Source organism: Mustela nigripes, chromosome 12, assembly GCF_022355385.1.
Source record: "Mustela nigripes isolate SB6536 chromosome 12, MUSNIG.SB6536, whole genome shotgun sequence".
Classification (NCBI taxonomy): Eukaryota; Metazoa; Chordata; class Mammalia; order Carnivora; family Mustelidae; genus Mustela; species Mustela nigripes.
The window spans coordinates 121,067,824-121,086,106 of record NC_081568.1 but is presented as its reverse complement, the minus strand read 5'-3'; the positions used below and the strand labels follow the sequence as shown (position 1 = coordinate 121,086,106).

Sequence of the window (18,283 nt, the reverse complement as noted above, 5' to 3'; positions counted from 1 at the left end):
AAGCATATATACAGCCTGAAGCTCTGCTCAGTGAAAGTATTTCATTTCCTTACTCTCTGTTCAGACCACCCCTGAACTGGGCCATAATTATGCTGTAATTCACTTCCATCTATGGTACTATATCATGAAGAATCATCTGTAAACTGGGCCTGAATTTCTTCTTCCTCAGTCATCTGGTCTCAGGGAACTTCCAAAGACGTCACAGATGTGAGTTGAAGGAGCAGTAGGAGAAAGTGCCATGAGGGTCTGAACCTCAGCTGATGCAAATTACGTATTTCGTATTTCTTCGAATTTGGTCTCTCACCACTATGATGGAGTACTGCTGTTCATATTCAGCTTTAGGGCTTTGTGGATTAGATAATATCCAGCTCATAACAGTCATCTCTGATTGCCTGGTCACTTGGTATCCCATGCATGATTAGGTATTTAGTCCCAGCTAGTACGAAGTGGTACTAGTAGTAAGAAAGGTACCATTTCTCAAAAAGACAATGGATATCTGCATGGTTTTTCCTTCTATGTGCATGCATTGTCATTCTCTTACAAGGTTTGCCAGAAGCTTCATTGAACAGGTCTCAAAGCCATAGACCCGCTAATTCATATGGTCTAATTGGTAGATGAGCATGTACTGTGCCCTAGACCAGTTTCAGAGCCTTCTTTTTCTCTGAGCCCCATGTGAAACTCAGTAAATATGCAAATTAAGTCATTCAGATGAAGCACATACTGGCCCCAGAACCCAAGGAAGCCCACAAAGCATTAGATCTCTTTCTTACCATTAGTTGGTAGGAGATAGATCAACTTAACTTTTACTTTAAAGGAAAGATCTCAATACATTTGGAATCTCTAGAGACCTAGAACCACCACCCCCAAGTTTCCATGGGGTTTATCTCTTACCTTCTGGTGCAAAAATTTGCTACATCCTGTCCAATAGATCTCTTAGCAAGATTTCATAGATGCTGTAGTCTGGATTATGACAGAGAGCGCTAGTGCTGAAAGCAAAAAAGTGAGTATTTTTTGTTGATTTGACCATGTGAAAGCAAATTGCTTCTTTTTTTTTAATTTTTTATTTTTTATAAACATATATTTTTATCCCCAGGGGTACAGGTCTGTGAATCACCAGGTTTACACACTTTACAGCACTCACCAAAGCACATACCCTCCCCAATGTCCATAACCCCACCCCTCTTCTCCCAAACCCCCTACCCCAGCAATCCTCAGTTTGTTTTGTGAGATTAAGAGTCTCTTATGGTTTGTCTCCCTCCCAATCCCATCTTGTTTCATTTATTCTTCTCCTACCCACTTAAGCCCCCATGTTGCATCACCACTTTCTCATATCAGGGAGATCATATGATAGTTGTCTTTCTCCGCTTGACTTATTTCGCTAAGCATGATACGCTCTAGTTCCATCCACGTTGTCGCAAATGGCAAGATTTCTAGCAGCAATGTCCACAATAGCCAAACTATGGAAAGAACCTAGATTTCCATCAACAGATGAATGGATAAAGAAGATGTGGTGGGGCACCTGGGTGGCTCAGTGGGTTAAGCCTCTGCCTTCGGCTCAGGTCATGATCTCAGGGTCCTGGGATCGAGCCCCACATTGGGCTCTCTGCTCGGCAGGGAGCCTGCTTCCTCCCCTCTCTGCCTACTTGTAATCTCTCTGTTAAAAAAATAAAATCTTTAATAAAAAAAAAAAAAGAAGATGTGGTTTATATACACAATGGAATACTATGCAGCCATCAAAAGCAAATTGCTTCTTGATTGATACAGAGAGAAGAAAACATTTGCCAGTGCACTAGCTACATACCACTTGTCAGAAATTGTGATGTTTGCTTCAGTAAGGAGACTATATTGATAAAAGTAGCAGCATTTAGGATCACCGCCTGATTAAGTTTATAAAATTCCTCTACCACTCAGGCCAATTTCTATTTCTACACCAGTACGAAACTGTTTCTATCAATACAGCTTCATAATGTGTCTTGAAAACTAATGAGGCAATTCCCAATTTCTTCAGAGATTATTTTGGCAGTCTTATACATTTGCTTGTCTTAATGAATTTTGGAATCCATTTTGCAAAGCCCACATACAAAAAATCTATTAGCATTATTATTGAGATTGTTTGGATTTATAAATTAATTCAGGGAACATTGAAACTTTTATATGACATCAAGTTATCACATCAGTGAACATGATATAGCTACTTATTTGGATATTTTATATCTTTTATTAAATTCTATAATTTTATCAGTAGAAGACTTATACATTTTTATTAGTTTTATTTCTAATTGGTCTCACATAATAAATTTAAAACTTTTATGGACTCATATTCTCATCCAGCTACCTTCTTTTTTCCCTTTATAACACAGCTTCTTATGTTATCCACATGACATTTTATATTTACTCACCTCATTTCCTCTTAAACATAAAGTAATTTGGATTCAATGAGCCAGACTTTATCAAAACTTCTCAGTCACTAATGATATATATAAGCTAAAAAATCCAAAAGCTTTGTGTTGACACTTATCTTTTTTGGTTTTTAAAAAATTTACATGGTTTTACTTCAAATTTCCAATTCTGCATGTAAGGAGCTTAGAAGTTGCCACTCCATCTTAATGACAATAAAAAGCTCAACAAACTGAAAAACTGACAACTCTTTTTGGCTATATAGAGAAGAGAGAACACAGAGCAAATTGCTGCCCCCAAGATGAGAGAGACAGGTGAATGTAGGGCGCAGCTCCTTAGTAGGCCAGAAACTCAAGAGAAGAAACTGCCTGGGAACCATTGAAAGAACAGGAAAGAATCTCTGAACTGCAACTGACAAATTGCTAGAGGCCCAAAATGGACAACTCTGAGAGTTAAAAACAAATATTGTGAGATTTATCTCGTTTCTCACACTAAGTATCTGATTAAAATCCCCTTGTGTTTCTGGCAGGGAAAGGGAAAAAAGAACCATTTTTAAGTAACTCTAGAGCATTCTGTTCTTTTAAACAGAGCCTGCCCTTAGGGGAAACTAGTTGAACAGAGCTTAGTCTGTTGGAGTATTAGCAGAACCTAACTGACCTATGGGAAGGGAAATACCCAACTCCTGCCCACTCTAGCTGTCTTGACTCACCTAAGGGGGCTGATTAAAAACTGAGAAAATCTTGAGAAGTTCATAGTCCAGAAACACAATCTCACCAAAAGATTGAGACTTAATCACAGGACTATAGAATGTTTTTCCTCTGCCCACACCTCAACACCACATCACTAAAGGCCTATTTATAACAGTTCATTTTATCGAGTACATTATGTCCAAATATCAAGAAAAATTACCAGGCATAAAAGTAAAAGGCAAAAAGCATATTTGAAGGGACAGAGCAAATATCAAAACCAGACAATGGAATATTAGAATTATCAGACTGAGGATGTAAAACTATTATGACTAATAGACTAAGGGATCTAATGGATAAAGGAGATAGAATGCAAGAAGAACAGATGGATAATATAACAGATAGATGGAAATTATAAGTAAGGATCAAAGGAAATGCTAGAGATGAAAATCACTGTACAGAAATGAAGAACATCTTTGGTGACTGATTAGTACCCTGGACATAGCTAAGGAAAAGAATCTCTGAGCCAGAGGCTATATCAACAGAATCTTTGAAAAAGAACAAAGATGGGGGTGGGGGAGTGGGGTGGGGGTAGGGCAGGGGAAGGAACAGAATATCCAAGGACTATGACCTAACTACAAAAGGTGTAACATACACATAATAGGAGTACCAGAAAGAGTAGAAAGAGAAAGGAACAGAAGAAATATTTGAAACAATAATGATCAAGAATTTCCCCAAATTAATTTTCCCAAATTAATGTCAGACCCAAAACCACAGATCTAGAGAGCTCAGAGAATACCAAGCAGTATTAAATCAATCAATCAATCACTACACTTAGTCTATCATAGTCAGATTATAGAAAATCAGAGATAGAGGAAAAATCCTGAAAAAAGCCAGATCATTAAAACACCTTACCTATACAGGAGCCAAGATAAGAATTATATCCAACCTCTTGGAAACCATACAAGCAAAAAGAGACTAGAGTAAAATATTTATTTAAGTGTTCAAAGGGGAAAAAACCACCAACCTAGAATTCTATACCTTGTTAAATTATCCTTCAAATATTAAAGAGAAATAAACACTTTCTCAGGCAAACAAAAACTAAGATATTATGTTGTCAGTAGACCTGATTTGCAAGAAATGTTAAAAGAAGTTTTTTAGAGAGAAGGTAAATAATATGGGTCAGAATCTCAGATCCACGTAAAGAAAGGAAAAGTTCTGAAGAAGAAATAAGTGAAGGTAAAATAAAAATTCATTTCTCTTATTCTTTCTTTCTTTCTTTTTTTTAGTAGAGATCCATGCTTGAGGTAGAGTCAACAACAGAGGGCTCAATCTCACAACCTTGAGATCATGACCTATCAAGGGTTGGCTGCTTAACTAGTTGAGCCACCCAGGTGCCTCTCATTATTCTTATTCCTAAATGTTTAGGCAGATAACTGTTAATTCAAAATAATAATAGTAACAATGAATTTTATTATGTATTCCTATGAATATATCTTATGTTTGCTTATATATGTGAAATGAATGGCAGCAATGATAGGAGGAATGGGAGGAAGGAATTAGGATTACTTTGTTATTATAAGGTATTCATACTACCCATACAGCAGTATAATGTTATTTAAAAATGGACTTGGATTAGTTGTTAATTTATATTTTAAATTCTAGGGCAACAACTAAAAATAGTTTTAAAAAGAAGTGTAACTGAGGGGTGTCTGGGTGGCTCAGTCAGTGGACTTGCCTCCCATCTCCTAAAAATGACTGCTACAGAATGAAACACTTTAATGTTTATAAATGCTCACCTTTTAGCAGAATTTGACATTGACTTTCTCATCCTTTGGGTCTCAGTTTCAGGAGGCCTAGCTGAATTGGCTCCTCCAACCCCTCTATCTAAGTAAATTTTTATCACATTACTTGGTTAATTATTTATTCATTTATTATGTTTATTATATGTATTCCCCACTATATTATAAGCTCCATGAGAGATGGGAGCTGTGCCAGCTTTCTCACTAGTACTGTCAATGACTAATACAATGCCTGGCAATAATTATGGGAAAGTAGGAAGGAAGAAAGAAAAGAAGGAAGGAAGGGAAAATCTTGAAGAATAGGTCAAAGATTATTCTGAGTTTAAGTTCAATAAAGTGGCTAATTGTTATCATTTAAATGGAAATAGAAAATACAGGATTGAATAGCAACTCCCACTTCCCCTTCTTTGTCCCCTGGCAAACAGCATTCCACTTTCTGTTTCTCTGAGTTTGATTACTTTAGATACCTTATATGAGTGGAATACTGCAGTATTTGTCCTGTGACTGAGTCACTTCAGTGAGCATAATTTTTTAAGGTTTATCCATATTACAGGATATCATACTATTTACTTCTCTTCTAAAGCTGAAAAAAAAGTCCTCTGCATATGTGTGTGTGTTTGTGTGTGTGTATTACATTCTCTTTACCCACTCATTCATCAATGGACATTCAGGTTGTTTTCACCTCTTGGCTGCTGAGAATAACTGCAAAGAACACAGGAATGAAAACATCTCTTGGAGATCCTGTTTTTAATTCTTTTGGATAAATAAGTGGGATTGCTGGGTCATAATAGATTATACTTTTAATTCTTCTGAGGAACTCCATCCTGCATTCAATAGTGGCTGGACCATTTTACACTCCCATCAATAGTGTACAAATGTTCCAATTTTTCCACATCCTCATCATCACTTGTCTTTTATATATATATATATATATATATATATAATATTTATATATATAATGTCTATCCTAGTACATGAGAGATAATATGTTGATTTTGATGTACTCTCCCTGATTCAGCTTTGTTTAGTCCCCTAATAAAGTATATACCACAATGTTTATATCATTGCTTCCTATTCTAGACTATATCCCCCAAATCAATATTTACCAAAGATAGGGTATAAATTTTTTACGTAAATTTGGTCATTTTCTCTCAATTCATCTATAAAGAAAGAGTGCTTCTAAATTTGCCTGTCAATAATAACCGGGTGAAATGCATATTTAAAATATAGATTCTAGTGGGGCGCCTGGGTGGCTCAGTGGGTTAAACCTCTGACTTTAGCTCAGGTCATGATCTCAGAATCCTGGGATCGAGCCCCACATCGGGCTCTCTGCTCAGCAGAGTGCCTACTTCCTCCTCTCTCTCTCTCCCCGTCTCTCTGCCTACTTGTGATCTCTGTCAAATAAATAAATAAAATCTTAAAAAATATATAGAGAGAGATTCTAGGGACACCTGCATGGCTCAGTCTGTATAGCATCAGTTAAGCATCTGTTCAGCATCTCTTAAGCTCAGGTCACGATCCCAGGATCCTGGGATCAAGTCCATCTGTCAGAATTCTGGCTCCATGAGGAGCCTGCTTCTCTGTCTGTCTGCTGCTGTCCCTGCTAGTACACTCGCTCTCTCTCTCTCTTTCTCTCTCTGGCAAATAAATAAATAAAACCTTTAAAAATAAATTCTGCTCTAAAATTTCCTCTTTTTTGGTCTACAATTTCATATGTCATAGAAGAGAATAAAAGTGTGGGACATGTAGACCTGGGTGGCCCAGTCAAGCAGCAGGCTCTAGATTTTGGCTCAGGTCATGATCTCAGGGTCCAGGAATCAAGCCCCATGTCAGGCTTTGTGCTCAGCTGGGGGGCTGCTTGAGGATTCTTGAGGATTCTCTTTCTCTCTCTTCTTCTGCCCTTCCCCCAGCTCACACACATTCTCTTTAAAATAAATAAATAATCTTAAACAAAAAATAAAAGCCTGGTACAAAAGTGAAGAACATGTTTTAAGATGCTAGCTGGAGTCATGGGTAACTGATACCCATCTCCCTCTCCTTCAGTTCTCATTTTCAAGGGCAATTTTGAATTCATAAGCCTGATAAACAAGTAGGATATCATTAGAGTACAGGGAAGGCAAGAGGAGAAACTGACTCAATGTATATACAAATCATAAGAATACCTTAGACAATTTTCCATCAATAATCAAAATAACATCTTACATTTATATAATGTTTACGACTTAGCAAATACTTTCCATTTCCTTTATCTGTTTTTATGCTTTATGACAACCCTGTAAGTTCAGCACGGTAAACAGGACAACAATCATTATTCCCATCTTATATAACTATTTTTTGAGTGCCATTCAAGAAAAAAGTAGAGGACTTCATAGAGGAAAAAGCTATAATCTTCTATGCAATGAAGGAAGTAAAGTTATCAAACTGTATATGCACAGAAAAGGCGTTACTGCCTATCTAACCCAGGACTAAGTTGTGGAGACACCCAGATATTTCAAGGGTACCACAATCTTCTTTTTTCCCCATCACCAAAGGAGAGTTATTTAGAAAACTACCACACAAGACTTCTTGATTTTTAAAATTTTAATTTAAAATAATTTCAGGGGCACCTGGGTGGCTCAGTCATTAAGTGGGTCCTGGAATCCAGCCCTACATCGGGCTCCCTGCTCAGCAGGAAACCTGCTTCTCCCTCTCCCACTCCCCCTGCTTGTGTTCCCTCTCTCGCTGTCTCTCTCTCTGTCAAATAAATAAATAAATAAAATCTTAAAATAAAATAATTTCAGAATGACAGAAAATGACCAAATTATTCATCCAGCTTCCTCCATGTTAACATTTTGCATACTATAGTATAGTCATCAAAACCAGGTAGTTAATACTGGTACACTACTGGGACTAAACTATAGATTTTAAACTGGTGACCATTTTTCTACTATAGTCCATTTTCTGCTCCATATCTAATCCAGGATCCACAGTGCATTTAGTTGTCATGTCTACTCAGTATTCAATCTGTCACAGTTCCTTGGTCTTTCCTTAACTTTCATGACTTTGACACTCTGGAAGAGTCCTGGAGAACTTATTTTATCAGATATCCCTCAATTTGGGTTTGTCTGATGCTTTATATCAAGGTTTTGCATTTTGGGCAGGAATAGGACAGAAACAGCATTGTGCCCTTCTTAGTACATACCAGGAGATGTTGTGGTTGGTATCTGCCAAATTTCTCTATGTAATCATTCCCTTTCTCTTGTCATTAATAAATGTCTTAGGGGAGATAGTTTGAAGATCATGCAAATATCCTGTTTCTCAAATTTTGTCCACTAATTTTAGCATCCTTCAATGTTTTTTGGCTATGATAATTAGCACTAAGGTGTTTGTTTTAATAAAGATATTAGATTTAACCTCATTCCCTCTACACATACAAAAAGGGAATTTTTTTTAATAAGGAGAAACTATCTCTTCTCTCTCAGTTATTTATGTATTGACCTGTGTCCTTCATTTTCACTTGTATGTCCTTCTGTTTCCCTTCCTTGCCAGGCCAAGAGGAATTTAGGAAAGCAAAAGATAAAACTAAGTATCACTTAAAAAAAGATGATTCACAAAGAATCTCCAAACTTTTTACAGTATCCTGTCAAACCAGAAGGACTAGTCAAACAACAAAAAGGTTAGATTAAGATCAGACATGCAAACACCATTGATCAAAGCAACATGAATCCACAAGAAAAGAATTGACCACGAAAAGACAAAAAAAAAATGTCCTTACTCACCGAGTGTGTGGTGTCTTAAGAGCAAAAGTTAAGTCAATGCATTTTTTAAAATGATTTATTTACTTACTTGGGGTGAGGGGAAGGGCAGAGGGAGAGAAACTTCAAGCAAACTCCCTGCTGAGCACAGATCCCAATGAGGGGCTCAATCTCATAACCCAAGAGATCCTGACCTGAGCCAAATCCAAGAGTTGGATGCCCAAGGGCCCCAAGTTAATGCTTTTTGTTGACTGATGTTCATTTTGTTTTTCTCTGTTTCTCTTACTGCTAAACTTCTAGACAGAAGAAAAAACAAACTGTTTCATTACAAAATGGATAGTAGTTCTTAACAGTTTTTTGGGGTTGGGACTTTTTCTTTCCTACCAGGACATCTATTAGTTTTCTTTTTTTTAAGATTTTATTTATTTGACAGACAGAGATCACAAGTAGGCAGAGAAGCAGGCAGAGAGAGAGGAGGAAGCAGGCTCCCTGCTGAGCAAAAAGCCCAATGTGGGGCTCGATCCAAGAACCCTGGGATCATGACCTGAGCCGAAGGCAGAGGCTTTAACCCACTGAGCCACCCAGGTGCCCCCATCTATTAGTTTTCAAAAAACAACCCAACAAATAAATTATTGGTATTGGTATAGTATGACTGATACCAGCAAATGTTTCTACCTTAAGATTATTTCTATACCTATATCAATGAAATATTTTACAAAATACATTGTTTGATTCTACAACATATTGGTATATGATGAGTAAAAAAACAGTTTGCATATGAGAAGAAGAATCAATGATTCTAGAAATTAGCAGCAATTCCTTGGATGGCCTAAGATAGAGTCAACAAACTTGCCTAGACCCGATTTTCCCATCTATGAAATGATTGTAGTTTCTACCTACTTAATTAAGAGATGTCAGGCATTAATTAATGTTCATAATGGGCTTGAGATCTGAGATTAAAATCTGTTTTCCTTGATGGAAAATAGAGTCATTCAATCATTAAGGAGTAGTAAACAAATCAGACATGTGGAGAAAATGAGAAGAAATACTTAGGTGAAAATGAGGTGTGGGGGCTGGGCCAAGAGTCTCTTATTGTGTAAGTACTTGTGCACTTTTCTTCTTCACAGAATTGAGCAATATACCTCTACTATGTCTCAATAAGCAGACTTCTGTACACTAAGGTTCTTAAATTTTGTGCCATGCACTTTTTCACATTTTAGTGTAATTATGGAATTTCTCTCATAATAATTTTTAAATGCATTAAAAATATGTAAAATCTTGAAAGAACCAAATTTTATTGAGGCATAGTTATCAAAATGTTTTTTTAATTTAATTTTAGAGTAGTATGTATTTTTCTTCATCAAATAAGATCTAATGGCAATCTAATAACTACCATAATTTCAGAGTAGTGATGGTTATAAACAATTATTTCAAGATATTTGCAACAATTCTAATGTGATATGAAAATATATGTTTTCTACTGATGATAAGGTTAGAGGAACCACTCTTATTTCTATGGCTCCTTGCTTACATTTACAATTTTTTTAATGCTGAGGTTTAGTTGGAAATAACTGAAAATAAAAATGCATTTTTTCCCTTCTAAATTTGTGGACACTCTAAATTTTAATTATGGGTTCCTTGGGGTATATGAATTTCAGGTTAAGAAACTCTGTCTAGGGGGCTCCTGGGTGGCTCAGTCAGTTAAGCCTCTGCCTTTGTCTCAGGTCATAATCTCAGAGTTCTGGGATCAAGCCCCACGTTGGGCTCCCTGCTCAGTGGGGATTCTGCTTCTCCCTCTGCCTGCCACTCCCTCTGCCTGTGCTCTCGCTTGCTCTCTCTCTCTCTCCTTCTGTTAAATAAATAAATAAAATCTTAAAAAAAAAAAAAAAAAAAGAAAAAGAAATTGTCCTGTGGCCAATATCAAAAAGACAAGAAATAACAAATGTTGGTGAGGATGTAGAGAAAAGGAAAGCTTTGGGCACTGTTGGTGGGAAAGCAAACTAGTGCAGCATCTATGGAAAACAGTATGGAGTTTCCTCAAAAAAATTAAAAATAGAAATACCATATAACCCAGTAATTCCACTACTGGATATTAACTCAAAGGAAAAAAAATACTAATTCAAAAAGGTATGTGCACTCCTATGTTTATTGCACCATTATTTACAATAGCCAATATATGGAAGCAGCCTAACTGTCCAATAATAGTTGAATGAGTAAAGAAGATATGGTATATATATACATATACATGTATATGGTATATGTATATGGTATGTATACATACATATGGTGTATATATATATACACATATACACATATGTATATGTACATATGTATGTGTATACATATATGTGTATATATATGTATATATAATGGAATATTATGTAGCCATAAAAATGATGACATCTTGTTATTTGTGCCAACATGAACACACTAAGACGGTATTACATGAAGTGAATAAGTCAGGCAGAAAAAGACAAATGCCATATGACTTTACTTACATGTGTAATATTAAAAAAAAATGAACAAATAAAAACAGAATCTTCAATATAGAGAACACACTAGTGAGGAGGTAGATAGGGAGATGGGCAAAATGGATAAAGAGGATTAAGTGGTACAAATGTCCAGTTATGAAATAAATAAGTCACATAGATAAAAAGTACAGCATATGGAATGTAGTCGATAGTATTGTAAAAATGATGTAACATTGGCGATAGATGGTGCCTACACTTAACCATGGTAAACACTGAGTAATGTACAGAATTGTCAAATCAGTATGTTGAACACCAGAAACTGATATAACATTGTATATTAATTAAACTTTTAAAAAAAGGGATACAAAACAAAACAAAAAAGAAACCCCATTCTACATCTATCTTGGGATCACTCAGATAGCCAAATACTTAATATTATTTCTCAATAACTCAATATTTCTCAATAACTCAATATTATTTCTCAGGTGATCACAGTTATAGAATGTTGATTAAAAATGCAAATCTCTTGGCCTTTTCCTAGACCTGCTGAATCTATATTCTTAACAAGCATCCAGGCAGCTGATAAACACACTAAATCTTGAGAATTTCTTCAAAGGTGGTTATATCAATTGTTACCTTCAGTGGAATCAGAGCTATCAAGCCAGAAATTCTTTCTTTATTTAAAGATTTTATTTATTTATTCGAGAGAGAGAGAGAATGAGAGAGCTTGAGCGAGAGATAAAGAGAAAGAGCAGGAGAGAAAAAGCACAGAAGGGGGAGGTAGGGGGGCAAAGGGAGAGGGAGAAGCAGACACATGGCTGAGCAGGGAGCCTGATGAAGAGCTCGATCCCAGGACCCTGGGATCCTGATCTGAGCTGAAGGCAGACGCTTAACCCACTGAGCCACCCAGGCACCCCCCTCGAGCCAGAGATTCTTAAAAAATAGTTTGAGATATTATGACAGGTTTGAAAGGAACTTAGAAATTTTAATTTTTTAATTGTCATTTCAATATTGTGATGAATATGTTCTCAAATTCATTATGAGACATATTCCTAAAAAAAAAAAAAAAAAAAAAAAAAAAACTAAAAGTCAAGTAGGACATCTGCCCAGGCACAAAAGAAGCTCATGAGGACTTTCACATCAGAATCATCGTAGCAATACCCACTCCCCTTTCCTTTCCTGCACTAGTTAACGCCCTTCAACTTTCAAATACAAACCTTTTTCTTCTGCCTCAGACATCTTTTTCCCTACCCCAGAACCCTGTAATTTGAGCTTCAGACCAGTATATTCAACAGTCTATGACCCATTTGTCCCTGGACATCACACACAATTCAAACACTACAAGCCAAAACTAAACTCGTCACATGCTTCACAGAATGGCTTTCTCTTTTCCATTGTTTATCTGGACATTGGTACCACCACTTAGAAAGATATTCAGAAATTGTCCTGGATGTCTTCCTATTTTTCACTAAGTTGTTTTTTTGCTTTGTTTTTTTTTTTCCTTGGGTGACATTTTTGGAGTGATGGCCAGTTTTAAAACTCTAGCAGTGGCCTGGTGTTACTTTGAGTCTGCATACTTGGAATGTTAACCTTTAACATGGCATAGTGATTGGAAGAGTCCTTCTCATACAGCTCTCATTCCGCAGACTAGCTACAGCATAACTGCAGCCCTAAGAAATCTTAGGAGGTTAGATTTATACCAACTCAAGTTTAGGCCTCTGAAAGAAATGCCTTTGGTTTCTGTGTTCATGTATTTCTTTGTATTCATTTTTCTTGCCTTTCGATTTACTCAAGTAGTATAATTTGAAGGTTCAGGTTTGGCGTACAGGTCTCAGAAAATGGTCTCTTAGTCTGCCTCTAACCTCTACAAGATAAATCTTTGGGGGCTCACATGGTCCTGAGTCAATCATGAGTAGAGTACATGAGGACAGGAGGCCAAAGCCCAATCTAATAACCTGTAATTCAGAGTTTAAAATTCTGATCACCGGGGCACCTGGGTGGCTCAGTGGGTTAAAGCCTCTGCCTTCAGTTCAGGTCATGATTTCAGGGTCCTGGGATAGAGCCCCACATCGGGCTCTCTGCTCAGCAGGGAGCCTGCTTCCCCCTCTCTCTCTTCCTACCTCTCTGCCTACTTGTGATTTCTGTCTGTCAAATAAACAAAATCTTTTAAAAAAAATTTTTTTTTAATTTCGATCACCAACATCTGGTGTAGTTAAGATGACCAAAGTGAGTACATAGCTAAAGTTTGGGAAGTCAGATCACTCAAGAACCTCAGACTTGAAGGGCTATTGTATTATTCATAGGTAAATCCCCACAAGAAGAACACGGGTATTCCACCAGGACAGGATCAAGTAGACTACAGACTTGGTGAAGAAGACAAAGATTTAGTTCTCGAGTATCAGGATAGCCTCAAGGCAGAGCCTCACTATGTAAACTTGTGACTTTGCAATGCCAATCACATTGCTGAACCACTCTGTGTCCTCCGCTCCAGGATCTGTTCTCCTCTTCACCCTATTCTTCAGCCAAGGCAGAAGGAGTAATGTGCAACTCCAGAGAAAATAGAGCAACCCCTGCTTGACCAGGAAAACAGGAGGCCGAATAGAATGATTACATCTCTGTATGAAGAATAATCACAGACTGCGGGATTTCAATGCTAACAAAATAGATGTGGAGAATGAGACATGGCAGAGGGACTTCTTAAGGAGCTCCTGTGCATATAGTGTTAGGAAGAACTTAGAACAGTGGTACGAGCAAAGGAAGCAGGGGTTCCACTAGGAGCAAAGCAGTTTACAATGGGCTAGGCTACTGAGCACAGGTCACCCTGAACTCAGGAATATGGGCCAAAACAATAGGAACCTTAGGGGATATCATAAGGATTCAGAAAACAAAGAAGAGGAGGATCTCAGGAAAGCCTGTATCATGGTGATGCAAACCTTGCAGTCACTGGAAGTAGACTCCTGAAGAACTGACAGAAACTGATTGGTCTCTTGGTGGGTTTGGAACCAAAAAACCTTTATGTTTTATTTTATTTTTATTTGATTTGATTTTATATTTTATTATATTTTATTATTTTATTTTTCTTCTGTCTCACCCCTCACCCCAGAAAACACCAATATTCTTTTGGTCTATGGCTGGTAACAGCAATGTTGAGACCTGCTATGTCCAGTCTAGAACATACTAACCATCTATGGCTATGGACTATTTGAAATGTGGCTAGTTTAAGTTGAGAGTTTTCTTTGATATAAAATAACTATGAATTTCAAAACTCAATACAAAAAAAGAATTTGACATATCTCATTAATTTTTCTATTAGTCACATGTTGAAAGGTAGTATTTGGATAAAGTGGTTTAAATAAATACACTGCTAAAATTAATTCACCAGTTTCTTTATATCCTTTTAATTTAACTACTAGAAAATTCAAAATCACATATGTAGCTTGCACCACATTTTTACTGGACAGTGCATACCTAGACAGTGAAATGTATTGGTTCTGGGGGTAGTGCTCTTTTGGTGTGTACATATTAAATAGAAGGGAATTAGCACTTAACTCAGGGTCCTAAATTTAGTTTGTTTAAAAACCAACTGGGAAACATAAGAAAACGCCACTCTTGCTTCAACCCTCCCAGGAAGATTCCAACTATTATAATAGGGATTCAAACAATGAATTTGTATTTTCGACCGGTTCCCTAGAAGATTCTGATACAGGAAGTCCTCTGACCATCCTTTTGACATATCCTAGCTTAAGGTGTTCCTGCTGCACTGCTCGTGTTTAATTACAGAATGCTTTCTGTTTTTCTAAATTTTGTGGGTGGGAGCAGCTGTTGTAATAATCTCATATTCCTGTTGACCCTCTGGAACTTGGGCTAAGTATGTCCAATGAATATACTTTAAAATGAGGAAAGGAAAGGAAGGAGATTTCTTTGTCTCCTGCAGACAGCAATTGGAATGAGCAAGGCCAAATGCTTGCAAAGAACAGGGAAGTTGCACAAATATACATATCACATATACTGGGAGATGAGGTGAGAGGGAAATTAAATAGGGAATAATAGAATATCAAAGAAAGAGTTGCCTTTTTCAAATTATAGTAAGCGAGTCCAGCCAAAAAACATTCAAGTTCAGTTTTTATCAAAATTGCTAGCCAAATATAAAAAATCCCTTTGAGTCAGATTACCCCAACCTCTCAGTTGGCCACACATACAGTTTATAGAATAGCCATGTGTCACCTCAGTTAAAGTACTGTCCCTTCCTATTTCAGATGTTTCTGAGGGAAACTCCAGGCACTGGGGAGGTGTTTGGCCCATGTCCAGGTGATGGGAGCTGTGGTGAGGATTATGTGCAGTTACGGGCATTTCCAATATACTGCAATCTCCCTTGAAAGAAATAGCAGCACCCCAAGGCCTGAGTTTTAAGATAATTTGGGCCAACAGGAGGAGAATAAAATATGGGCTACTACGGGCTATATACCTGAGGGAACTTAAGGTAGTTCTTGCTGTACTTCACATCCAAAAGAAGACAAGGTAAAAACAAAAGTAGGTAACATTGCTGGTGATAGGAGTTTTTAATGTAGCAAATGAAAAGACTAAAACAGTACTTTCTCAGCTGGTTTCAGTTTATGTCACTGCCTGAGGTAACTGGCCTGGGGTCTTGACTGTCCAGCTTCCATCCTACTCCCTGCCCCAAAGACATACTTCTGACCCTTTCTTTTGGGAGGCACCATTTAAAGTCCCATGAATACATTTGGCACTATTTGTGGCTTTTCTTTTCTTTCTTTCTTTTTTTTTTTTTTTTAAGATTTTAATTATTTATTTATTTGTTTGTCAGAGAGAGAGAGAGAGAGCGCAAGCACAAGCAGGCAGAGAGGCAGGCAGAGGCAGAGAGAGAAGCAGGCTCCCTGCTGAGGAAGGAGCCCGATGTGGGACTTGATCCCAGGACCCTGAAATCATGACCTGAGCCAAAGGCAGCAGCTTAACTCACTGAGCCACCTAGGCGTCCCTATATGTGGCTTTTCATCACTCAATTTTTCTTTAGGAAAGTTGCCTCTGTCATGGATAAGTGACAGATGGCCTCAGGGCTCTTCCTAATTGGGAAGGTGGTTTCTCCTTTTCTTATATCTCTTCCTTTGCCTTTTTATTTTATTTTTTTTTAATTTAAATTCAATTAGCCAACTTCCTTAGCCTTTTTTTTTTTTTTTTAAGATTTTATTTATATGTCAGAGAAGAGAGCAAGCAAGCACAAGCAGGGGAAGTGGCAGATAGGAAAAGTACGCTCCTCACCAATCCCAATGCGAGATTCGATCCCAGGATCTTGAGATCATTACCTGAGCTGAAGGCAGATACCTAACCAACTAGGCTGCCTAGGCGTCCCTTCCTTTGCCTTTTTGAAGACTGTATGGGAGAAGTGGTCTAAGAGGTTATTTGAGCTCTTCTCGGTCTTCAGGATGAACATTTTTGTTTGCTTGTGATATACTTTTGCTTGGGGAAGTTCTTCCTAACCTCTTCTTACCATCTATATGCAATCAAGAACCCAGATTAGTATGTGAACTTATGAGAAAGTGGCCAGGAGTGACAGATGGGCATTAGAAAAGTGTGTAAGGATGCAGACACAGAGAAAAAGGAAAGCAAATTTGCCTAAGCGTAATACAAAACTGGGAGTCATAGCATTGACCATCTACCAAGAGCTAGAATAGTTTTATTAATATTAATTAAATGTACTAATATCACTCTGAAAAGATTAGTTGCTGTGGGTGTCAGATATTCAGAAGCATTAAATATGGGAATGGAGCTGGTATATAAAACCTCAGTAGTATTCCATAAAATCAGTCCTCACGGTAGCTCTCTTAACTGACACTCACTTAACTCCTCACTCCCACTCACTGAAGCCCACGGTTGGATGAATCTTGCTCTAAGGTTCCTTTCTAGTGCCTCTGAGTATTCTACTCTCCCAGAGGAGTTGTAAGTTAAGAGTTATATATGTGTTCCCCAACTTGAGTAAGTGCTTATCAGTATCAGTATTTAATAAAATATTTATTTTTATTAAATTATAAATACTGCTTTAATAAACTACTCTTAAATTTAATACAATATTTTTCATTTTATTATATTATAAATAAATACCAAATTATAACAGTAAAATTCAAAGTATAAGAAATATGAATGTAAAAGGACAGTTTATACCTATAACTAAATTTAATGCCTTGTAAAGACTCAATAAAAGTGAGTCATTTTTAAAAGGTTGCTCTCAAATTAGAGTGTTCAAGGCAACTGTAAATATTAAAGGGGGGGTAGTCTTAAAAGTCAAAAGAGGCTGCATTCAAGTTGCTTAATAAGTGTCATTAACTCCTATTTCACTTTAAAGAAACAGAAACTGGAAATCAGAAATGATGTAATTTGTGTTATTCTATCATGACATTTTGACTATTTTTTCATGCCAGCAAAAAATCATAGCAGACTTGTACTCAAAGAAAATCACAAATTAATGAGCATGCATGTATTAAGTTAAGATGAAATGTTTAAGATATGTTTATGTCATGTTTCAAATATAATTTTATATATAATTTCTAATCTTAATTGACTTTTTGGTGTGACCCAAACAATTCTGAGTCCCAACTACATGGAATAAGATGGCTACTATTAAGGTTTTTGAAATTTGTAGCTGAATGCATTTTTGTAGTTGCTTCATGGGATCTTATTATTTTATTTCCAGGGGAAAAGAAATGGCATCACATTACCAGATGATATTCTGTAGTACCTAGGAAATAATACGTAGGTACTACGTGATGATATAGCCTTCTCAGAGTACAAGTAAACTGTAATTCTAGAAACAGCCTTAAATACCTACATAGGATTTTTGGAAAGTTTTTTCTTTTTCTTTTTTTTTTGCACTTTAACTTTTGTTATTTAATAATATTTTCAGTCAGTAAGACATCTCAATAATATTACACAGGGGCGCCTGGGTGGCTCAGTGGGTTAAAGCCTCTGCCTTCGGCTCAGGTCATGATTTCAGGGTCCTGGATGGAGTCCCACATCTGGCTCTCTGCTCAGTGGGGAGCCTGCTTCCTCCTCTCTCTCTGCCTGCCTCTCTGTCTACTTGTGATCTCTCTCTGTCAAATAAATAAATAAAATCTTTTTAAAAAAATCAATAATATTACACAACAGTTTTTATGTCAAACCCAAATTTTAGGGATAGTCTATAG

At 36.9% G+C, this 18,283-nt stretch overlaps 1 long non-coding RNA gene across 1 annotated transcript in view; it reads right to left on the bottom strand.

Moving 5' to 3' along the window:
• LOC132028005 (uncharacterized) overlaps positions 1 to 18,283 on the bottom strand; it is a 41,021-nt gene that overhangs the window by 10,285 nt on the left and 12,453 nt on the right. Inside the window, exon 2 of the long non-coding RNA XR_009407309.1 lies at positions 892 to 986. This is a non-coding gene — a long non-coding RNA (uncharacterized LOC132028005). The remainder of the gene's footprint in view (positions 1 to 891; positions 987 to 18,283) is intronic.